Source organism: Plectropomus leopardus, chromosome 22 (assembly GCF_008729295.1).
Source record: "Plectropomus leopardus isolate mb chromosome 22, YSFRI_Pleo_2.0, whole genome shotgun sequence".
Classification (NCBI taxonomy): Eukaryota; Metazoa; Chordata; class Actinopteri; order Perciformes; family Serranidae; genus Plectropomus; species Plectropomus leopardus.
The window spans coordinates 20,160,285-20,186,162 of NC_056484.1; positions in this window are offsets into that span (position 1 = coordinate 20,160,285).

Here is a 25,878-nt window from a genome sequence, read left to right on the forward strand (position 1 = left end):
TATCCTGGCAGGAAAACAAACTGATGTCTCAATAATAGACAACCACTTCTCATGCCCCTATCCCAGCCGGAAATGCAATGATGTCCCGGTAAAAAACTACCACCTTTTAATTATGCTGGAAAAAGTGCCTAAAAAGATGCCTAAAAAGCCTCTTAAAAGCAAGGGGAGCTAGCATTGACTATCAGACAGCCATTTTTATTGTTTGCTGGTCTTGAACAGTGATGACACACCATCCACCACAGTCCACTCATATACTGCACTTTAAAAACATTGATATAAAAAATGTGTAATTGTATTTGTGGTTTGCAGAAATGTAAAGTGCCTCAATTTTCACCACAAATAAATTTCATGACAGAGCCATTAGAGGCTTTGAAATTCACAGTTGAATTATAGGTAAATAGAGTCAAATATATTCTACTAACAGCAGTCTAATTCTCCATCGACTAGTTCATTGCCGTCCCTTCCTATCATTGACTGTCTCCGGTCTCTCTGTAATGAGCTTCTTCTGCCTGCTCTGCGCTCCCTTCATCAGAGCTACAAGGCCCTTTGTGAGGGGCCCTTATCATGCCAGTCAGCTGAGCATTGGATATCTTCCCTAATTAAATTGAAGCCAGCTTGGCAGGTGTCCGTATAATGAAAGACCAGGGGCTCGGGCACCATGCTGGGGAAGCAATGACTCTTGAGGGTTGACTATTTGCATAATGGGCGCCGATTTCATGAACAGGACAATATAGCTGAAGACTGCAGGTGAGAGAAGAGTGCAGAGCGATAAAAGGGGGGGGGGCATAGCTGTGCACCACTACAGACCACCAGCAGTAGATGGTAATTGGACGGAACAAGTGCCAAGCGTGATTTTAGCGAGAGAAGAAGACATGCGTGGTGAGGCTCGACCATGGAGCTGTAGGGCTGGGACCAGCCTGACTGACAACCTATTCGCTGATCCATTTCCCTGCCTGTCAGTCTGTGAACGAGGCACGATGTCACAGCGGCACCTCTGTGACCTACGCTGATCCTGTCCCAGTGTCAAAGCTACTTGTAGTTGGTTGATTGTCATGTCGGAACTAGGCCTGAAGATAGAGAGTGGGTAGGGTAGTAGAACATTTGACTCAATCTAAAGTACTGTTACTGTTATGTAGGTCAAAGGTGTTTTTTTTTTTAACTTGTCCAAAAGCAGTTGATATCCACTGCTAAAAAACTCTTAATTCTGCTATCCCACATGCTTCCTATTATTACTTGGATGCATGTTGAGTTTGAGTGATTTCATTGTCAAAGAAGGAATTCTAATATCTGTATAACATCTTTATGGTTTTACTAGAGTTATGGCGTTACAGAGTTATCAAGGTAAAATCTGATCTGCAGTTGGCGGTACAAAACAATTTAAAAGTACAATAAACAGGTACATAGGACATCACAGCAGCACACAATCAAACTTGGTTAAAGCCATTCCCGATCAACAATAAAAGTAAAAGTATTAATGAAGGTCATCTAATAGTGTCCTCCATCAACCATTTAAAAAAGCCATTAAAATAGAGGAATGTCAATACCACCACTGCTAGTCGCCACACACGCAACACCTGGTTGATCACCTCAGTACAGTCTTTCTTTGGAATCCACACCGAACTGCAGACTCCTGACACACTGTTGGCCAACCCTGACATAGAGTTAACCTTTTTAAGACCTGGGACAAGCTCCTCTCATGCACACCTATGCACAATGGTGAGTTAGTTCTTCCTGGCCGTAGTAGATAACCATCCCATTAGTGACAGCTGCAACTTTGCAGTTTATCTCCCACATTCTGGTGCAGGCTGCAATTAATTAGCTGTGATTGGGTGGGAAAGCGCAGGCACAGAGGAATGAGAAATCTCCCCCATTTATTCAGTGTGAATCTTAATTGCCTGCTTGTTTAGAAATCATTAATGGCGGAGCCTCAGAGTACCAAGGCAGGCCGGCTCGTGAGATTGTACCCAAAATAATGAGGGGGAAACCAACACTAACGCAGCTCGTTCTCCCTTGTTTATCTTGATGATTTTCGTCATTAATCAATATTGACTGGCTAACAAGGCGACTAATCTATCTGCTATGTGAAATTAAGTGCTTGTCTCCTTTTCTAATCTATTATGTTTAAAAAAAACTTGTTAACTTTGCAATCACAGAAAGATTTATTAATTCTCTACACAGTTGAAAAGCGGAGTTAGCTCGGCAGAGAGAGAGAAGCCACAGAGCATAACAATTACAAAGAAAGAGGGAGATGTATGCCTCTCTCCAGACAAAAACACTTGTAGACGGTGTGTGGGTGTAAACACTCTGAGAAGGAGTGCGCAGAAAGACACGCTTTAACAGAGAGCACTCATCACTTCCCTTAGAAAAACATATCGTCAGAGAGTTGCATACAAACAAGTCCTTGTAGCTGTGGTGTTAGATAGAGCCCAACATGTTTGTATCCATTTTTTGTTCTAACGGAATAAATATATAATGTTGTAACACTTTGTAATGGGATGTAGCTCAGCCCTGTTTATACCCAGGGCAATGACTGTTATAATATACGATCATTTATATCATCATAGGGGCCATTATCTCTCAGTCAAAGTGTGATTTTTTTTCTGTTAAAAACTTGGAAAAAGAAAGAGCAGTTAGCACAGTAAGGTTGGTGCTGTGGAGGATTATAACTCTGCTGGTAGACGTATTAATATGCTTTCTATGCACAACTCAAGTGAGTGACAGTCACAGCCCTGTGGTGCAGCAGCCTCAGGCAGAGCGAGGATGTGTGGTTAGCCTAGCACTGAGTGGTATGTGCAGAAAGTGGCTGTAAAAGCAGGAGCCAGCAGTCAAGGCCATATATGCTTTTGAATTAAGGGAAATTAAATGCAACTTTACACAAAGCCACTTCTACTACTGTTGCAGGTGCCAGTGTTTCTGCATTATGTGTCCATTTAGTCCAAAATGATCTGCTGATTTCAATTAGTACAGGAGTCTGTGGTGCACTATGTCAGTACAGCCTGTTTCTTCAGCATTCGACCTTTTTTACAGTATGTCAACCTACATAATCAACAGTCCAGCGATCAGATATTTTTGTAGGGTTAGCTTTTGTCACCGAAAGCTTCTAGATGATTTAAAGACTCCAACACATTCTTTTGGTTTTGATAGCCTACCACAATATCAACATTTGGTGACACATACTTATTTTATATTTTTGGAGCTGGACCGTTCCTTAGAGGCACTATTGAAATACAAAACAAATATAAAACAAACCAGACAAAAAAAACAACACTAAGTTTGCTGATCCACCACAATTAACCAAAATCACTATATTTCCTGAATCGTAACCAAGATGCATAAGTTTTCTAAACCAATGGCATCAGTCAGGACGCAAGGTCCTGCACTTTGTATGACAGCCATGCACCCAAACTCCCTCCTGCTGAAGCCTGCGCCGTACATGAATGTTGTGTTTTATGACAATAATCTTACCCAGGCAGCAGTTTTGATACCACAACGTAATTAAAAAAGCTGTTTAGTAACATAAAAATGCAATTTCTAGGTGACAAGGTTGAATATTTCAATGTACTGTGCATGTGTAGTAGTGTTTAATGTGTTGAATCCAAATCAAAAAGAAAAAGAAAGATGAGACAGCTCTCAAAAAGGAACAGAGCCATAAAAGCCAGCTACCTTGAAAAGCCATTATTCCCATCACTACTGTATTGCTTTCTAAAAGCATGAACATGATCGTTCTCATCTGAGCCACAGTGTTTATTAATGTAGCCATGATGACAAAGGCTCTTCATTTTGACCCTCACCTTAAAGAACCTATTTTTACCCAAATCACAATCTTTTCCCTACACCTAACAACACCTTAACGTTGTCACATCATGTGATAAGATTCATTTTTCAACAGTGTTTAAAAACAGACTTGAGATAGCACAGACAAATGTTGTCCTTTCTCTCTGTTCTAGAGGGCACGACATATTTTGACATTTTATTTAGAGATATAGTTGAAATAGCAGGGTGCACAGCTTCAAATCTCGACCACAAGCGGGTGTACTGCTGTGGCAAGCATCAAAACAAACAGAATGTTGGCACTCCAAGATAAATAGTCCTACTTATCTTAGGCAAACACGGAAACAATGCCCACAATAAAAAAGAAGGCTAATATCTATGACTGCCTGTGATGTGCTTTTTTTATTTCATTTGAAGGACTTGTGGGGCTAATCAAGATGCTAATTAAAAGGGGAATCCCATTTGTAATGTCTATACATCAAGTTGTATTTAAATTTAATTTTTAACTTCATTCGCTTTATTAACTTTTTATGTAGTTTCTTCTATCTATAAGGCTTTTTTCCTCATTTGATCTCTGTATTGATGTACTAATTCATTTTTAAGGGCTTTAATGGCTTTAAATGCCTCTTTCATCTAATGAAATTTCAATTAATGTGCTGCTTTATAACCATTTCCAAGGCTCTTTGGGTTTTCCTGCATCCCAACTCTGAGAAGCAATAAAAACAGTTTGACAAAAGGAAAAAATGGAACCACTGACATTTTAGAATGATCTCATACAGCTATATATTTTCACACAATCGTCACGTTGTGTGCGTACATGTGCCCTCTGTTCTCACTCTGAGCTCTGATGAAGCCTGTCTGAAGCTGCGATTGTGCTGGCTGGCAGAGGTGACAGTGCATTTGAATATTTCTCATCTTTCTGAAATGTGTGCTTTCTACATTTCTCCTCCCACTACGCTGGCAAATGAGCACATCCACAGCAGCAGAGATCAGCCAAGAGATACTGTGGCTCTGTATCCCTTTCTTTTCCTGTCTTCACCCGCGGCTCATCTTCCCTCTGCACTCGATGGGTGGGAGGCAGAGACGTTCAAACTATTAGTCTGTTCTTAGTTACGCTCTAAAATTGATTGCAAATGGAGAGGAATTAGGGGAAAATTGAAATTACATCATCTTAGGGTTTATCTCGGAGGCATTTCTGTAGCTGAGGAAGCCCCAATAGGAAATGTTCACTCTGTGAAACCTCCATGAAACAGAATCAGAGGCGACACCAGGACTCACTGAGGAAATCGTTAAATTAATTATTACTCATTTTTGGGAGTATTATCAAAAAGACGCTGACAAATGATAATGGAAAACGTCCTGCAAAGCTCCAGTGTGATTAATGGCTTCAAACACTCACTGACTGCACAGACTAAACTCTAACAATGACTTTTCAAAGCAAAAAGTTAAAGTAGCAAACACTTGTGTTTTACAGTATATCCAAAGGATATAAGAAAAGAGTCATCATTAATAAGTGCTGTAAAGGGAAGGTGATGTAATAAGTCAAGAAAATAGCCCATTGTTGAAAAATAGATATAAAAATTAAATGTAAGGCTATTCGGTTTAATGAAATCTCCTCTAGATTTAATTTCAATCATTTGGATTGGATAGTTTATCCATCCATTACCTATAATGGGTATACTTTAAATGTAGACTATTAATATTGTGATCTATGTCGGTCACAGAGGATATACAATATGGACTCCACATTCATCTGAAGACAAGTAAGTTGACAACTAGTTAGTGTTAAAAACTGTTGAGTAAGTGTAATGATTGAATGAAAAAGGTAAAAAATCTCTAATTCCAGCTTCTGAAAAGTGAATATTTTCTGGTTTCTTCACTCCTCTAATAGTGAACTGAATATCTTTGGGTTGTGGATAATACAAGACACTTCTGTAATGAAGGATTATACATCAAACAAAGCTGTCAACTTATTTCTCATTTCAATCTTCAGTGTGACATTGTGTCCAATCCACCCAATTTCTGTGGCAATTTGATATTCCCAAACCAGTCACCAATCAGACCACTGCATCCGCCTAATGACATTTTAAAACCAATACTGATGTGTGGCCACAGTTTAGTGGTATGAAGTAAAACACTCTACAATGTTAGGTGATATTGAGAAGACGTGATTTATAACAGACTTGATATCAGCACCTATCATATCTATAGCGGTCGCCATTGTTAGTACTCCTCATTGGTTCCGAATGCACAGTTTGACAACAGCTTGGTAAGAGCTTAACAACTGTTTAGTCCTCATTTTTGTGCCAGGCTGTAAACATGTTTATTGTTACGGTAAAGTTGGCCATTTTAACATGGGGGTCTAAGAGGACTGACTCACTTTTGGTGCCAACTTCAAGTGGCCATTAGAGGACCTGCAGTTTTTTGAACTCAAAAAAAAATATTAATCAGAACACAAACAAGCAATGTCCGAAAATAGCTCAACTCAAGAGTGCTACAGCTCAACATTGCAGGCATCAGCAGTTCAGGTGCACACTAAAAGCACGTGATGGCACGCTATAGTTTTTTAGAGATATTGCCAGGACAAACCAGGTTACATATCGCAGTATGAAATCTTAAGTATTTTTCTGACCTTTAACCTTTACAATACACATACTGTGGCATTTTTTGCCATTGTAGGGCAGCGTTCATCCCAGATAATACAAAGTGACATTTAAGAGCCATTTTGGGGGCAGCGGCTGTCGCAGAGTACTCACTGAACCCTCCCAATCATTCTGCAAACAGCGGGGCAGGGAGGGTGGGGGTGCAGCTTTTTGCTGGACAAATGAGAACAAACTGCAGAAGGACACGAGCAAGATCAAGAATGGCCTCTCATATGGTGAACATAACGGCATCGTGTGGAGTAAATTGGATGCTCATTAAAGACTAAATCAATGGGAAAGGTCAAGGACAGTATCCCTCTAAAAACGACTTGGCTCGATTTTAATAACTCTCGCAGACTGTGTGTGCGTGAGTACGGACAAATATGATCCTACTGGCACACAAAAACATCTAAATCAAGATAGCTGCAATTGTTCCAGTGGTATTATATAACCTGACGGTGGCTTGTACTGCAGACTAAGGAGACGTCTGGATGAGAGGAACTAGAGCTGGTAGCTCTAAAGGACTAGATGCAGAGCTGACTACAAAGAGGAGGAAAGAGTGCTTGTTGAGGCGGCTGCACAAACAACAATGAACCCCGCTGCCAAGGTGACACCACATCTCTCACCGGCTCTTTGTCCTGCTGAGCCTTCTAACCTGTTGACGAGATGCCAAAACTCAGCGTCAGGCTCACTCTTCACGCTGACTGATGCTGGAGAGCTGCTCGACATGTCAAATCTCCAATTCTTTATCTTTTTCCTTCCTGCTATACCAGTCGCACAGACAGAGAGAGAGAGAGAGAGAGAGAGAGAGAGAGAGAGAGAGAGCTGTGCGAGCAGCACTTGTCACAAAAATAATCTCTTAGCAACCAATCCCAAAAGCAAACAAGAGCTATTTTTTTCCACTGATGGTCTGAGTTGCTGGAAGGCAATTCTTCTTTTGTCTTTTGTTCTTGCAAAGAACATGTCATCAAAATCAACGCCTGCCATAATTGCCAAACACAATAAGAATGCATTGATGTGAGGATGAGCCACAGTTACCAATGAGGTAAAACTTTCCTTTGTTTTCTGCTACAAGCATGGATGGATTATTGAACGGGCCTACTCGGCGCAGGTCCAGGGGCCCAAAGTTTCAGGCCTTCACTTGCGAAATCTTGCTCAAATTGACACGTGCTAACCAGTAGACTCAAAATGAAAACATAGACACAAAAAGACCACAAAGAGATGCAAAGGAAGTGCAAAGAAAAACGAAATAACTATAAAAACAGGCATAATTGCCTCAAGGATACATGATTATAAAGATACAAAAAACTTACCTCAGAGACAAAAAATATTACAAAAAGACACAAAATAACCTTAAAGTAACAGAAAACTACCTCAGGAGACCCAAAGTTACCTCAAAAAGACACAAATTCACCTCATTAAGCTGCAAATTACTTAAAGGAAACATGAAATAACCTAAGTAAGACACAAAGGAAGGAAACACAAAATTACCCCAGACACAAAACTATCTCCATAAGATACAAAGTTACCTCAAGAGGACATAAATTACCCCAATAAGACTCAAAATGAACGAGGCACGAGGAAATGAAAAGAGGTACAAAGCCACTTTAACAAGACACAGAATTACATCAGAAACACAAAATTAACTCTAACAGACACAAAATTGGGGTGCCTGGTGGCTGAGTTGGTAAAGCGGGCGCCCCATGTACAGAGGCTGTGACTTCGCTGCAGCGGCCGCGGGTTCGTGTCTGGCTTCGGCCCTTTGCTGTATGTCATCCCTTATCTCTCTCTCCCCCTTTCATGCTATATCTGTCCTATCAAATAAAGGCAATGAAAAAGCCCAAAAAATATATCTTAAAAAAAGAGACACAAAATCACCTTAAGAGACACAAAACCACCGCAGTGTGTGCGTCTTGCTCTTACGTAGAAAAGGTCCTGGGACCCTTTGCATATCTGTGCCCAGGGGCTGATTGTCTCATGATCCGTCCATGGCTACGAGGCAGGTAGGATACACACAGAGCAGAAATGATTTAACGCCTGCAGAGATCTTCAATAATTTCTCACACCTTTCCCATGAAGTTACAGATACAACACTAGACCCCCCAAACTGTAAAAAACAGGGCAAAGGTTACATCACTGGTGAGGATGGGAGCAGAAAGCTGCAGAGAGATCGACAGCAACTTGTAAAATACAGCCTCTTGTTGAAATATTTGTTCTGAGTAAGCCTCGGGAAAAATTTTCAAGATAATAACATGACTGACACAAAAGTGAAACTTTCCACAACTTTCTGTACCCCCCACGACGCCAAGAAGTTTAAACTCTGAAAAGCTTGTCGTTTGAAAAATTCATGATCGAGCACAGTGCAAGCAGATGGATGTTTCTCAGGGATAAGGGGTTCATGAAGAAACACAAACTTCCCAGTGTTTTGTGAATTTAAGTCAAGAAAAACTGAACTGCAGGGCTATGTCTCACTGTTCACTATATTGTGATGTGTTTTTCTTGAAAGTGTAATCTCCTGCGGAGTCTGAGCTGTGTGCATACATTAGGAGAGACCGCATGCATAAAGTTAAATCAGAAATTAATCTGGTGCGTGGACAGACAACCTTGGGCTTTAAAATATGAACACAGTCTGAAACCTCATGACCCAGAACACATTAAGCAGTCACCACGAGGCACTGACATTACTGACATGAAAGTCAGGTGGAACGCTCAATGAACTTGAGCATGACCGACTTGTTTTAATAGTCTGAACACACACGGTTCCTGTGCACCTTGGTGGCCTTTTTAAATGTAATTAAGTTCCAAATTTATTCATTGACTTCAAGTGTGAAGAAATGCAAAGGACATGGAAGGTTGAATGTGGAAGGGAAGATCGAGCAAGGAGCAAAGACAAGGGATAATTCTCCAAAGAACTTGATACAGAGGTTACGACTGATTGAACGAGACCTGAAACAGAGACACTGAGGTGTGTGTGTGTCTGTGTGTGTATCTCTCTGTGAGGAGTGTTAGTAGTACAGCCTTGGATTATATAGAGCGAGGATTAACATCTCTCCACAGTCAAGGGATAAGTGTGAAATTGCTAAGGTGTGTCACTGTAATTTTCACTGCTGTCGAGCTGCCTCCTCCGGGGTGTGAAATTTTCACCAGATACCAGATGAATATTTCCACTCTGGCTCTCCACATTCTCTATTTTACTGGCGGGATCTTTTCCACCAGGGTGCACTAAATGTTTGGACCTATTGGGATGTTTAGTGTTTACTAGTGATAAAACTTATATGAGCAAAAAAGAAAAAGAAAGTCTGCAGCTGGCAGCTAGCAGCGCTAACTCCATAATAAAGCAAATGGTGCTAACCTGAAGAGAACAAAAGGCAGGGTGCTGTGCTTCTGTGGTGATCCATTATCAACGGTAACCTCCATATGAACACAGTGTAAAACAGCAGAAATGAGCTAGCCAATGGATACACATCTTCTAAAAAACACGCTCAGCCAGACGGGCTTAACACAAAAAACCACAGAGAAGCTCAGTTTACAACACATACATAGGGACTGTGACTTCAGGAGACCATTAATCCGCTCAGTGAATCCTCATAAAAGAGTTTCTTTGATATGCAACAAATTAGTGCCCTAACCAGTTAGGTTAGATTTAGGAAAAGAATCATGATTGACACTTGACATAAAGTGACATAAAGTTTTGTGGTTAAGGTTTAGAAAATGTGAAATTACATAGGTTAGGGTTAGGGAAAGACACATGGTTGTGTGTTGTCAAGTCAAGTCCCGAATGTAAAGTTACCTACTTAACATAACATGACAATGTGATGACATACCCTAAAATAACTCAAAGATGACTTGGTTTCACATAGGACACGAACACTGGTCTCCTGGCGTAAAGTTGGGTGTTTGTTTGAATCCACAACACATCCTGCCACATTGCACAGACTTTTGCTCTTTATACCACTGCCCTCTTAACTCCCATCAGTGCATTGTTCAACTGAGCGCAACCTTCATGATTATATACTAATTATGGTGCATCACTTTTGTATGTATACGTACAAACAGTGAATGAGAACAATCTGCTCCACAATATTTTTACAAAGCAAATAGTTATTTGCTGCTATACTAAAGCTCTGAGTGTCCTACGCAGAACCATGAATAAAATCTGTCACCATATTCTGATTTTCTGAGATTTCCTATTGGAAGCCTTGAAAATATTTTTTTATTTTTAAGTTATTTGTGCCTTCTTTTTTAACAAGAAGGCACAAATGTGTTTTATGAGACACTAATTGAGGATCTGTTCTACATGTGTGTTGTGTTGTTACATGATCTTGGACAGCTAAATGTCTACAATGACGTGATCATGTTCAAATTTACCAGTTACTTTAATACATTTAAAAGATGCTCATTTGTGAGTTTTAAAAGAGTGAATCAAACAGCTGACAGCCATTAGTACTCTAACTATAGATTACTCTACTGTAGATTAGAACTAGCTAAAATGTTTACCTGAATTGGCAAACCTTCCTCCCAGCTCTTCACTGTAGCTTAACTCATAACTAAACTTAATTACCTTTCAAATCTAAACCATTTCTAACCTTAAGCTTAACTATAACCAGTTATACTACATCACTATGTGCGTTTTTGGTGGATTGGATAGCTATTTAAAGTAAAACAAATTAAATAAAATTCATGAATAACTACATTATTGCTGTTTGGGATGAACTCCTGTGTTAGGACTTACCCACCAGAGCAATAACTTTTACCAAAAATGTCATTACTTGTATTTCTAGTGCCTGCTCTTTATATTTAATACAATTTCTCCAGCCAAGGACATTGCCATAGCAGGACTGCGGTGCCACAAAATGTCTCTTGTTTGAGCAGAACTCTGGTGTGAATTGTTACCAGTGAGAAATTCATCTGAAATGACTGGAGGAAATGACTCTGACAAACAAGCTTTGATGTGGAGACAGATGTGGACATTTCATATGCAGCTACTCATGTTTAACAAAATGGAACAATGTCTCCAGACTCAACTAGTTATGGCACGAGAAGAAGGCGATTTCAACATGTGTCCATCACATGGAAGCACGCATTCTTTAACTCTCATGAGTCGATGAGGCTTTTGTTTACAGACTGCGGTTCACTTGTAAGTGGACAGTTTGAGCCTAAACAAGCGAAAAGGAAAAAATGCACAGAGTAAACTTTTCCAGTCTCTTTTGTTCAGACCGAATCAAACTATTTGCAGGTGTGAGTGCATCCTCCAAATGTATTTACTGGTGAAAAGCAGCAAATCAGATTGGACTTTGTAACCCTGCAGCCACTGGAGCTGCCTCTCTTGACTGTTTGTTTACTTCTGCAGTCTGTATTTTACATTTTTATTTCCTCTGCTATATCGTTTGTATTTCTCTCTTTCTGAGCTGCCTTTGTCCTTGCAGAAGTCAAGAGGCTCTTTGTGCCAAAACCCAGGTGACAGCGGACGCCTGCAGGGGAAGGCTAATGAGGTGCCCTGCCAGTCCAAAGCCTGGCTCCTCATCTGGCCACTGCAGCAGGGGACTGCAGAGAAGGAAAGGCCCATCGCACCTGTCACCAGCTACTGCCATCTAAACATGCAACATTAGACTAGTGATACAAAAAGCCCTGTGGAAGTCCCTGTTTTATTGTATACCGTGTTGTCAAACTACTGCTGCACTTTTGTGACAACTCAAAAATTAACATGAGACAGTTCAACAGCTGAAAAAAAACATCACCTAAGTTACTTATGTTTTCTTATGATGCAACTGTCCTATTTATCTGATGTTGGATCACTTCAGATATGGCTGATCTGCTTTCAGACTAGATTACTCTTGTTCCAAACTGCAGTCCTACTACGTAGTCCTTTTCTTTCAACATGTATCAATGACAATCTTGTGGATTGACATCCTTTAAAGCAAACGATTTTCTTTGCCAACAACACAAGAGTGTCACAAATGATGTTATGTTATAACATTTCTTTTCTCACAATTGAAATCACGTCATTCAGATGGAGCAGCAGTGGTGGGGCTGTACCCAAACAGGCTGTTCTAATGCATTCTTTATAAGTTTACCTCTGAAAGGGTATGCACAATGAAAATTAATTTAATATCTTGTAATCATGAGCAAGTATTTCATGTATACCCTACATATTTGGGAAGGCTGCAATCATGTGACCAATCCACTGACAAAAGTGAAGCTGGTAGTTGAACCATCTTAAGGTGTTAAGGTGTCACCATGTGTCTTTTCCTAAACCTAACCTGTTTAACCTCACATTAAGTACATAACTTTATGTTAAGCATGTAACTTCAAGTTAAGTTGGCAATGTCTTTTGTGGGGTGCTAATTTGTTAGATATAATATGAACCTTTCAGTGAGAATATGTTGACCCCTATCTGTATTTTCCCTATCAACTCTGAGTCACCAGGTATTTCTGAATTTCTTTACCTGATCATTCTTCTCTGTAGATAATTTTCGTTTTTTAATAGTCAGTATAATTACTGATGATTTTAGCACCAAATCTAGTTAGCAAACAAACAAATCTAATGGCAACTTGTGGATTAAAAAACAGATTGGGCCTTTAGAAAAATGACCCTCTTCATAAAACAGGAGGAAAGAAGCTACACATTTATTCATCTGAAAAAATAAATTCTAGTTTAGGGTTGGGAGACTGGACAAATCTATCATCTATTGGTAACCTGCTGAGGACATAACCGGGTGGTGGTGGTGGTGGTGGGGGGATTCATGTCACTTAATTTCCTAATTTAATGGTCTTCATCCAAAGAACGAGTGAGAGCCACTGAATATCAGGCAGCTGGCACAGCACTGAAACAAAGTGTGGAAATAGATCTGGCTATGCGAGACAGCAACAGATTCCTATTTAGCGGACTGAAGCCGGGGGGAAAAAAAGGCCAGCAACGACAGAGAGAGGAAACAAAGAAACTCTAGCTAGAGCCAAAATATTTTCAGATCTAATACTGTGAGTTATGCATTTATTTTGAACGAACCAGAACTGGTGATGGTTGAAACAATGATATTTTGAATGTCTAACAACGTTTAGATTCATGCTGTTTGGATGTTGACATTATGGTGTTTGTAGGCATTAGGTCTTGTCCTCCATACCTTACAAATGAATATTTTTATTCTTTTTCAAGATGACATTAGCACGAGAGATTTGAAAGATGTTGGATTGTGGTTACTTAACACAACTTAATATCTTAGTTATCTGTCTTCAGTGTTCTTCATCTACGACATTACATTTTAACATGACAACCTAAATTCAACCAAATATCAATGTCTAACAATGTAAATGGCCAGCTGCGCAGTACACACTGATTTGGTGATTTGTAGCTCAAAAGATGTCTGAGGAGAAGTTAACGTTGGTCAAATTTGGTTAAAACATGAAAGTTTAGATGTCTTGGTTACCATTGTTTTAACAACATTTGATGTGAGGCACATCCTTACTGTATACTTAGAAATACAGTAGTTTCAATGGTGTTAAACAATGATTGCATGTGAACTTGAAATCATGATTTAAAAATTCAGTCTTGACATTGGTAATAGCAATCTGATGAAAATATATTGGCACAAGGTCCAAATTTTGTGGAGCTACCAGCAGCATGTTGTTGCTTTCATCAGCTGATGCAGTTTGCTCAGTTGTCATGGAGATGATATTTTTTGCCTGACAGGGTAGTACAAGAGGGGCTCTTGGTTCCTCCATGACAGCTGAGCAAACTTCATGTGTTGATGAAGATGCTGCTGACAGGGGCAGAAAATGTCAAGTACTATGAGGGCGTGTGACAGCAAGTTTTGGTAAAAGTCTAAAAAATGTTCACATTTCAAATAAACATATTTAGAGCTAGAATGTGATTGACTTGCAAATCGCCAAATCAATGCTTACTGGCAAATGAGATGAATTAAAAATTCTAAAAAGAAATAAAATGTGCCATAAAACAGCTAAGTGAATCTTTAGTGTTAGTTTTTGTCTTGGCATGTGTCAGTCAGCACACTCACTGACAGCAGGTGAATTCACTCTTCCAGCTCACTGCAGGTCTGTCACCCACCACAGGAGAGCATGCTGGGAAGTGGGTCACTGTCAACACTGTCTGCCTCCCCCACATATGCTCCACCAGCACCATGTCTACCCCCAGGAAATACATGACACCTCGACAAAGAACTAAGGAGACAATGTCAAAGTGTGCAACCTCACTACAAAACTCGCTGCAGTTGTTTTGCAGAGCGATGGTGCAGTGAGATGACGCGCCACCATTGTCATGCCTTCCCATGATAGACTGCTCCAGCAGAGAGTGGAAACATTTGAGATGATCCAGAGGCTAGTGAGCGAGGCAGGCCGGATGATGGTTCTCCACGACAAAGTCAATACTCGGGAGATAAGGCGAGACCGAGGTACTCTGTTGGAAGCAATCAGGGCAATTTCCAAGATGAAAAAACTCCTCTGTGGATCAATGTGTGTGTTCTCTGCTGGGAGGTCTGGTTTACCCGCATGGCTGCAGAGAGATTGTGCTGGATTAAAGGCGACAGTTTGGTCTTGCTTGAGCACGACCGTGCTGGTAAATCGATGGTAATAAGCAACCTGGTAACATTTTTGTGAACTCTTGGCTATAAGGCACTGCTGCAGTCGAGTTTGACACTTTAACCTTGTGCCCTTAGCGAATAACATTTAGCGTCAAGGCATCTGGCTGACACTTTTATACAGAGCAACATACAAATAGAGAGCCAGGATGGGCTAGTCATAGTGCTAAAGGGCTCATAGGCAACAGGATTTCCCCACACATTCATTTCTTTGTGGTGTCCTGTCACAATTAAAACATTTGCCACTACAAATAGATTTTTTATTTTTGGAGCTGGACCATTCATTAGGAGCACTGTTGAGTGCAGTGTGCACTAGGGGCACAGACGGAGCAGCTGAACGTCCGACACACTGAGAGTGAACTTAATCATACATTCTGCTGGATCTAAAAGTTTGCATTCACTGGCAGCAGCTGCTCCTCTCATCCATCAATATGATCAGCTCTGAACGGATCTACAAATAAATTATCCACATATCACAGACTTGCAAAAGCTTACAACTTTAGAAAGAGGACACAAAATGGCACAAAGGGACACACACAAATTTAAAAAACAAAAATATACGCTCTTATTCTGTAGGAACACAAACTACCGATATTCTTTTTAGTGAATAGAAGGGTCCTGCAATCTAAATACAAAAAACAGCAGCACCTCCTCCTCTAACACGGGTCATTTCATGGCTTATTGCCTAACTTTTGTCTCTTCTTGCAGCCAGGAACATGAGCCCACGGCCGATATAACAAGACGACAAACTGCAGTAATGGTGCTGCAAATGAAATGAATTTAAAAACATCCTTGTCATCAGTTGGGGCCATTTTTTTAGTATTCCCTCAGAGCCATTATGTATGCATCTGTGTGCTCAAAGAGTTCACTTCAACAGGTCCATGATAGATAGTTTGATGGGTTTTTTCTGCATAGGTAGGCCACATGGGAATGAATGGGAGATGTGGTGAATTGGACAATTCAGCACACATTTTGTTCGGGATCTGTTGAATAATGCAGTGCTGCGGTTGTTGAGTTGAGATTATTCTGTTGTTATTGTCACCACATGTGGTTGGTTTTGTCACACTGCCGAGCATTGTTTTTTATTATGCTATGTACTGTGTGCTGCTGAGAAATACTCAAAATGGGTCAGGAAAACTCTTTCTGAAACATCAGAGACTATTCTTCAGTAAGAGTTGGCACTATTCACTCTAAAGGCTACACTGCAGAGGCTAAAAGAAGTATTTCACTGATATAAAGAAGGTCCTCACATAAAACTAGGCAGTCTATGCAGTAGGAAGATGCAAATATTTTTAAAATTGGTGCTGCATGACCAGAGATATCTCGGCGCTGGATAGATGGAGGGAAGTTTGACACTGTTCATCTACACATAGCCCCATAGCTTTGTTTTGATACAAAGCTGTTGAAAATCGGCAAAGTATCCCTTTAATGCTTCATGATTCATTACATTTGGCCTCTGTTGGCACCGTGAAAGGCATATCTGCTAAATTAAAGAGGGCAGTCATAATTCTCGTAAACTCATCCCCTGCTATGCTCCCTCTGATGTGGTTAGCACTCAGTGTTCCACCTTTATAGGGAAAGTAATCCATTAAATCTCATCAAACAAGGCTCCAGAAAATGGAAACTATTTCCTGAATGTTCCTCGCAGCGGGCTGTCTACAGTATGTATCCTCTGCTATTGGAAAGCCTCTGAAATATGCTCTTCCTCCTGTGTTTCCCATTTTACAGTCTGTCAAGCATCGCAGTCTGGTATCTGCATACTGACCTGGGAAAGATACTAGACGGAGGATTTGTTTTCCATGCAACAGCTGCCCATTGTCATTTCCAAAACGAATGCTCTGCATCTCCTAAAGCACATCTGTTGTGGAAACCATTTGATAATAAAGTTAGTGCGCCGTTTTATTGCACTTTCATTTTTCTTGTTTGCCAGAAATCATGACAGAGTTTATTAACATAGTTAGGCGAGTGGAGGGAAAGACATTTGTGGGATAGACTTTCAAGTCTTGTTGCCATTTTCTGTCAAAGACAGAAACAAAAAGTTACTCAAGTCTTTTCTAAAAGTTCCCTGTCTTAGTTTCACCTTTTTTTCTCATCCCATTGTCACACGTCTTCCTCTTTTTCATTTCACAAAGAGTTTTCTCCAGTATTCTCCAAGGAACACCCGTCTTCCATGATCCCTCTGCTTTCTGCCTTACAGAAAGTCACTACCCTGTTGAACTCTCAGTGACACTTAATCATGCTCACTTATTAATCTCACCCTGTCAGCATAATGCAGCGGCGGTTTCCTTTAGAAAACTGCAGTCTAGGACTTTCTCTTTTCTTTGCTTTCCTCTCACATCTCTTTGAGAAACAGGCGATTACTAAAATGCAGCCAGATGTTGGATGTGTCTGAGGTACCATTCTCGCTTGACTGAGGCAAAACTCTACCCCAAGCCAACTGGCATGCCGTGTTCAAGGGAAGCGGTTCAATTTAGTCGGAATAAGCAGGCTTTAGTGGTAGATGAGCAGCGCTGGAGCAGTCTCCAGGGTCACCAATACACAGAGCAATTACTGTACACACATCTGTTGCTGTGCACTACCTGTCAGACTGCTAGATCTGCTCTCTAGTAAACGAGCAGTTCTTGATGCTGATCCTCGAGAATCAGAGCTGGGGTTCAACAGGTTCTATTCTCTCCTCCCTTTATGTCTTTCCTAGTGAGCCCCCTACTGATGACATGTGTGAAGTTAAAGAGGGGTGCGCCTCTGGTCCTCAGCAAGAGATGAAGGGCAAGGCATCGACTCAAGCTGAAATCAAGGGGTCCCCAGTGACCCATCCAAGGATGCGTTTCCATAACAAACTTTGCTGAGTAGATGAAAACATGGACCCTAAAAAACTTCAAGTGCAGAGTCTCTAACATTGGTAACACAACAGATATTATTTCAAATCTTTCTTAGGGTCTTTTCATTTTCCTTAGATGCACCCTAATTTTTTAAAAGATAATTATGATGAGTGTTTCATCTCTTATTCCAAGTTTAAAACAATAAACATATTTAAAATCCCTATATGTCTGCCTACATCATGTCCACAATTTAAAATATAAAACCTTTCAGGGCTGCAGAGTTCATGGTTTCTCACACATTCATTTATTTGTGGCGGCCCTCAACAAAAATACATGACAACATCATTGTGAATTTCTTTTTTTCCCCCACTGTACCAAACGCACACTAATCGAGGACTACTAAACCAGGGAACTGAACAAAACATGAGTTTAGTGTACCATTGCCACTAGTTAAGAAATTACCGATGTGTATGGGAACTGTCAAAAAAGTTAACACTTAATATGTATTATTGTGGTGCCAAAGGGCTCTGTGACAATTATTGGGTGCATCTAAATGAAAAAGTTAGCTGCACCAGTTCAGTCAATGTAAAAAGTTAGCCTGGAGCTCTGCCTTTACATGAACTTTACATTTAAACATCACACTACATTTGTATGTAGTGTAACATTTGTTGAATGTCCAACATTTTTATGTAGGATGTGAAAATTTTACAGCCACACAAGAAAGAACATACAGCAAGGGCATCAGGGGACATTACTATTTCTATCTTTATATAAATGGAAACCAAATTTCCCTTTGTTTAGCTGCAAGGTTAAAATAGTTCCTCCTAATATGAGTAACATTTAATCATGTATCAGATAGTGAAAGTGACAATGGTCCACCTCATTAAGTGATCATAAAGTTGAGGCCAAAGGGCCAGTTCACAGCCTGTCCACTCACTATGAAAATAATAATGAAGCTGAGCGTCAGCCAACACAGTGCAGGGGTTAAATTAGATAATCACATCCAATTAAGACCTCCAACTGAGGCGTCAGTCTCCCCAGGGTATCGGTGCAATGAGATCAAAATGTGAATATCACAGAATAAAGAATCAACAGACAACAGGGCAGCGCATCTGATTATATCTGCTGTGAAAAACAGATCTCCTCTATTCACCAAAACAAACTAAAACATGACTTCTCTGCTCTCAGTTATAAAAGTATTGTACATTTAATTGATCAAATCTCCTTCATAGCACAGTTTTTACTGTGCTGCAAATAAGTTCTGAATCTTTTTCTAAATTTTTCTCACCACACCATACACCTCGATGACAAAGAGAGTTAGACAAGTTTGGTAGTTTCTACAAGAACCTTGAACAAGTAAAATTATCTTATTGCAAGAGTCTGACATTCAAAACAGGTCCTCGTGAATTGAAATTAAAACCTGGGCTGACATAGAAAATTAAACACTTGAAAAGCTTTTTCATTACATTCAAAACACCACAGACATTTGTTTTCATCTTGTGCCTCACTGAATTAAATCAAAACAGCAGAACATGGACTCATTCATTTCATATGCTCCCTACTATTATTCATATCCAAATAAATTAATCTCTGTATTCATGTGGGACATTAGGGTGATTACCATAATCAAACAAGACCATCGTCAAGAAAACACGCAGCCTCTGGCAGCTTTTATGCTTCATTTTACAGTGTGAGCCATCAGGTCAGTTTCTACAAGAAATCTGATTATTTTAGCAAAAATCTGGATGTGGGTGGTGTTCTTTGAGAATGAAAGAAGAAAAAAATGTAACAAATTACATGCTCTATGGGCCCAAAAACACTGACACCCTAGGGAGCCCGAATGGGACCCCATCAGTGAACATGAAATTATCCTTATATATCCATAGTAACAACATCCTATTGGTATCACGAGTGTGTCAATAGATAAAGAGGTCTTAATGTTGTAAAATGCATTGCAGTGTCAAAGTTACTGGCACATAGTTGAATCTATATGATCACAGATTTTTGGTTACAGGTAGATACATAATTACAAGAAGATACTTAAATATGTAACCTCAAGCCATATTACACAATAATGAGACTTAAAAAAAACTGTGCACCAGTCAGGTTTCCATATATATTTAGTTCAAATTTTAAACAAATTTCCAGAAAATTAAAAAATAAAAAGATTAACATAAATGCACTATTCAATTAACTATTTTAGTGTGAAAGTTAGGAGTTGGGCATATTGAGATACTAGCCTGGTGCCACTGAGCCATTGACAAAGGAGGGCATTAGTCAAACTTCACAATGTAATTTTTTTTTTTTTTTTTTACTTGAAGAAATTAGTGTATAGGCTGCCTTTGATTTTTAAGTTGACTGAATTTGAAAAAACAAGCTAAAACATTACAAAAGTACCTCAACTTGTCTTCTCAAATTTAGTCAACTTAAAATTTTGAAGCAGCCTGGACAAACAAATACTTTTATTTTTGCAATCGAAAACTGAAAATTGTGATGGAACTGTGGCTTATGTCATGTACTAAATTAAATGTATCCTCATAAATCTGTTCATTCTGTTCTGTTCTATCCTACAAAAATGCACACACAACTGTTCATACGATTCACATTACGGTGTGCCCTTAATGCAAAGTTACGCCATGGTTAAGTTACTGAGGTTAAGTGTAGGCAATAAAAGTTGCTGTGGTAAGGTTTAGGAAAAAGAAACATGGTGAGGTAGTACTTTATGACTAAAATCGCAGCCTTTCAAAATACATGGGTTTTACACAAATTACTGGCTCTTGGATTACATGGGATATGCAAGAGTTTGAACGCATTACATATCATAGGAAAACACACAGACAGTTTATGAGAACAGCCTGATTAATTTTAGGAAGGTTACAGTCTCATTATTGCTTCAATCAGATTAAAAAACAAACAAAAATAAAAAAACAGAAGCGTTAAATGTTTGTATTGAACAGCCAAATCTGGTTTGACGCACATAATTCTGAGTTGGGTACAGCCCTAATTTTACCTTTCATTCCCCTATCGAGTATTTTTATGCAAATTGAAAATTTACATCAAAACAGGTGGATGGAATCAGAGTCACTGACTGATGTGGCAAAACTACAAAAATGCAAAAGATGCTTAATTGTCACTCTGTGAGACAATTTCACCCCTAATCAAGAAAAGCAGCAAGAGAGATTCTTCCAAAAAGGCGCACCAGAGGGCGGATAACTGGACAGAGGTCCTTTATGTGCCAGGAATTATGGATATTAAGTGTGACAGAGCTGTTGCTGAACTGTTTTCAGGAGGCCCACAATTCCTTGCAGGGCCCCGGTTAGCACGCCCACCTCACTTCTGTCTCCGCAGTAGTTGAAGATTAAATCAAAACCTTACACTACTGTATGTCTTTCATGCTCTGTATCCCTCCCAGCTTTATTCATGTCTCCGTAAAACTGAACAAAACACAGACTGAGGGGAGTGAGGTATCTGCTTTCTCCACCATAATCTCTCTAAATCCATACAGGAACTCCCCAGGAGCAGCTTAAACTGACTCAATGAGAATCAGGTTATATATCTGATTTGAAAACTAATTTGTGCTTGTGTAATGATCTTTGCTTCATTTACTGGATTTCTGATTCATTATCGAATAAATGATTACAACACTAAATGCTTTGGCTCTTTTTATTGCAGAAACAATCCCCAGCGTCATCCTGTCAGACTGACTCGAGCAGAACCGCACCATCCCTCAGCCAAGAGGCCCACAAATAACACCAGAATTAGAGATGAGAAACATCGCTTCTTCCAGACAGCGTGTTTATCTGAAGGGGCAGGGAGCGCGTTTTCATCCAAGGCCAAGCTCTGCTCTCTGTGATCAGTCGGCCATGTTGCGGAGGAAATGCTTATTATGTGGTTGTGCGCGGGCCTTGTTTGTTGTGACCTTGAGGGCTCTTCCCATGGCGCAATGAGGGCTCTGCGAATTGAGACGAGTGACCACAGGAACCGCCCTGGGCAGGGAAAAAAAGTGACCCAAACACTGTCAAACTGTTCATTTTCTCTCCCGTCTTCTGGTCCAGCCTATACAAACACGCTCACTGTGACAGGATTTTGACACATATTACACTGTGTCTCTATTTGTCTGGGTACATCTTAATCTATTCTCATTATTCCTCCCTGCTCATCTCAATTCTGCTCCTTCTGCAGCCAAACCACAAGATTTCCATTTGCTGTCTTTGTGTTACCACAAAGCATTACAAAGGCAAGGGAGCTCATGCAAGCTATACCATCAATACTTGAGTCACATGTACTCTGTGTGCTCATAGAAAACGCTGTAAAATCCATACATACTCAAAGCAAGAACCCACACACTTCCTCCAGTCATGGTTTGGAATCACTGCAATCAGAAGATGGAGCAGAAATGCTCCATTAGTCTGAGGGTGAGAGTAGCTCTTCACACTGCCACTGTGTGAAGTGTGCAAAAAGAGTCTGAGAGCTTAAGATGTGCAGCTTATTATAGCCAAGACTCCCTGCAGCAGCTCGTCATGGACCGACAGATGTGTTGTTTGTGTAAACATGTTAAATTCAGACTCTTGAAGCCCAACCAGCCTGGCCTGATGGATGACAACCTAACCAATATTTTAAAGTAAATGTGATGTTGAAGAATGTTAGTTGTGTTCCAAGTAAGACAAAAAAATGCCCAAACGTTGCCTCAAAACATACTGCTGATGAAATCTTACAATCTCGTAACCCTTTGAAACCGGGAGCAACATTACTTTTCTTGTGTTCAAACAACTTTCACAGTATTTAAACCTTTGAAACCCTAGCAATTTGTGGAATTTCTTTCAAAAATGTATGTAGAAATTAGTTGATTTAGAAATTTTTAAAAAGCTAGGGGAAAATTTCTAGGGAAAAAAGAAAAAAAAAGCTAAGGAAAATGCATAGGGAAAAACTTTACTTATAATTATCATTATTACATATTTAAAATTATGTTATAGAGTTACCATAGAGTTAGCACTTTTTTGTTTTCTTTTCTTTTGTCTGTCTTTTCTTTTTTAAAATAATTTTCTTGTAAATGTATTTTTTATTTATTTTTTATTTTTTTACTAAGTTCTTCCTGTAATTTCTCAGTGCCTTCTTCCCATGTTTTTGATAGAAACCAAGTCAATGTGCTCAGCTTTCAAAAGGTAAAAGCTGCACCACGTAACACAACCAATTTTCACATGACATAAAGTGACGCAAAAAATACTATTTCCTGAAATGTCACAACACAGAAAGCGGTAGAAGAAGAAAGGTTCTGCTTTCATGACATGACAACCAATTGGTTGCCTTCATATCTCACAATGAGCCACTGAGTCAATATTAGAGCCTTTCTTCAGCCTGTCAAATAGAGCACATTTCTTTCTTTACCTTCTTACCATGTCTACGCAACATGCAGATATTTACATGTTTCTTCAGATGATGTGGAAAAAAGACTCTCATGTCTGTCAGAAAGGCGAAGAAGCTGCTCTTTATGCCCGACTTATGGTATCTTATTCATCCAAATGTTGACACAGGCATTAAGGATTTTTAAAGAAAGAGATGGTGTAGTTTGTGAGTCTCTCGGAGTTAACCATGGGATTCAGAGGCAATGATTTCAGCAGTTTAACAGTTTACTGCATGCTTTCACTGTCACCTCATAGAAATTGGGTCCTGGAACTGAGACAGACCTAACACAAGTGGGGAGTTAGAGAGTTGTCCTTACTACCTTGTCTTGGGCTCTGAAGCTTCCATAGTAATCGAAAGAGAACATCTGAAGCTTTGGCCAGGTGTGGGGTTGCCCAGTTTGCTCAAGCTGATACAGCAACAACAGCAGACATCCAACGAGGCGGTAACCAGCTCCAACAAACTCCCTGATGCTTCAGTGGCTCGTTGCTGTTGTTCAGCCTAGGCTATGTCATATTTCTTTACAGTAATTTCACAAAAAAGTTTATCTGAATCCCAAAACTGAAAATCAAATACGTACACAATAAAAGAATGTCTGAATAGTCAAATATTCAGGTCCAATCACAGCATGTTCATTTTGATTTCCTCCAACAGACGAAATTCTCTTCTACAGGCAAATTTTAGAGCCTCCAGAGGACAACGTGTTGCACTAATGCCCACATTCCATTAAACAAGCGCAGACTGACTGAGAGTAAACATAGAAAGTCAGCCAACAACCATTAAAGGAAGGTCAGAAACAGCAACAACGTCTTTCAAGAAGTGAATTAATTAATTAACAGCTGACAAACTTTTGAGCAGCTCAGCATCAGCAGCTTTCACCGGGCTACATGTACTTCATCATGGTTAATTAGAGATGACTGATGATGTTAGGGAGTGTTAGGATGTTTGGCACAGCGAGACGTCTTCACTGTCTTTATCAGACTGGTTTAATACAGTCATACTAGCCACCTTCCTCCCCTTAGACATAATAAATCTACAGAAAGAGCTCTCAACGTCTTCTCAGGACTCTCCTCATTGAAGACTGGCCAGACCCGATGAGTCATATCCAATTACTGCCATGGACTCCAAACACAACAAAGCCTGAGGCATACAAGGACAGCAGTGCTATACAGTGCACACATGAATAATGTAAACATCATTTACTGATGTGTTTCATTTTGAAGTATTAGGAGCATTTAAAGTACTTGACAGCATATATATATAGCATATATATATAGCATATAATGATTCTGCCTGATAAAATAATGCTGATATGCAGCAGTAACTTGATAATTCCCAGCCTTGAATTACAGCCTTGTGGTTGTGTGGCTCCTTGAACCAGTCAAGCTGAACTTACAGTTTACATCTATGTCTGGCCAGACTCATATGTGATTATGACAAAGCGCAATACTTCAAATATGGATGTTGCCGAAAAGAAGTTTCGCACTCTAAAACGTTGATGCTTGACACACATCTTCAACCCATCGGCACTGATGATCTATACAGTCAGCAAGGTGGACACCCAGGATTAGTGTCTTCAGTATCCAACCAAAAGTTTTCCCCTATCTTTCAGAGTGATGGCAATTGACCTTTGATGAAAATGTTATCACTTCATTACTGGACTCTATTAGTCACTTATGTATAATTGTTATTATTAGCCAGTGAATTCTTTGGATGTGGATAAAAACATGTTTTGTGAGGTAACAGTGACCTTGACCTTTAGACCCTTAATATCAGCTCATCTTTGAGTCAACTGGACATTTGTGCCAGATTTGAAGAAATTCCCTCAAGGTGTTTTTAAGATATGGCATTCATGAGAATGAGAGTGACACAAGGTCACAGTGACCCTTTACCACCACAATGAAGTCAGTTCATCGTTGAGTCAAAGCGCATGTTGGTGCTAAATCTAACAAGATTCTCTCAAAGGGTTTTGGAGATATTACGTTTACAAGAATAAGATAACACAAGGTCATAGTCCAAGAGAACGTTTGAGACAAATTTGAAGAAATTTTGTCAAGGTATTCCTGAGATATCGCATTCATGAGAATGGGACTGAGGGACTGAGGGACTGTAGGACTGTGGGACTGTGGGACTGTGGGACTGTAGGGCCGTGGGACTGTGGGACACTGAGCCACTGGGACGGAGGGACAGTTGGACGAACCGATATTGCCCGGCCAAAGGCATAAAAACTTCTAATTTGATGTCTGGGAAAGGCTTGCATTTATAGTTAAATCTTAGATGAGATGAACTCCATTCAGCAGAGCAGAGGAAGTTACACTGCAGAATATCACCATTTGTCTCTCACATCACATTATCCTCACTTTGCTATATTTATGTCAGTATGATCACATTTGGAGGACAAGCAGCCAGCTCAGCTGATTCAGTTCTTATTTTATCTCACCAAAAAATACGTCACACAGACAGACCAGTGTTTATTAAGACCAGAAAAGGAGCCAATGCCTGATGCAGTGCAGAATGCAGAGCTGCTTCCTCATTGCATGTGTAAATTAAACAAGCTAACTGCAGTGGGAATAAATCACTCTCTGCTTCTGTGGCTCTTGAATGGTAGCAATTACAACTAGCACCCAGAGGATGTAACCTGTACAACTTCAGGCA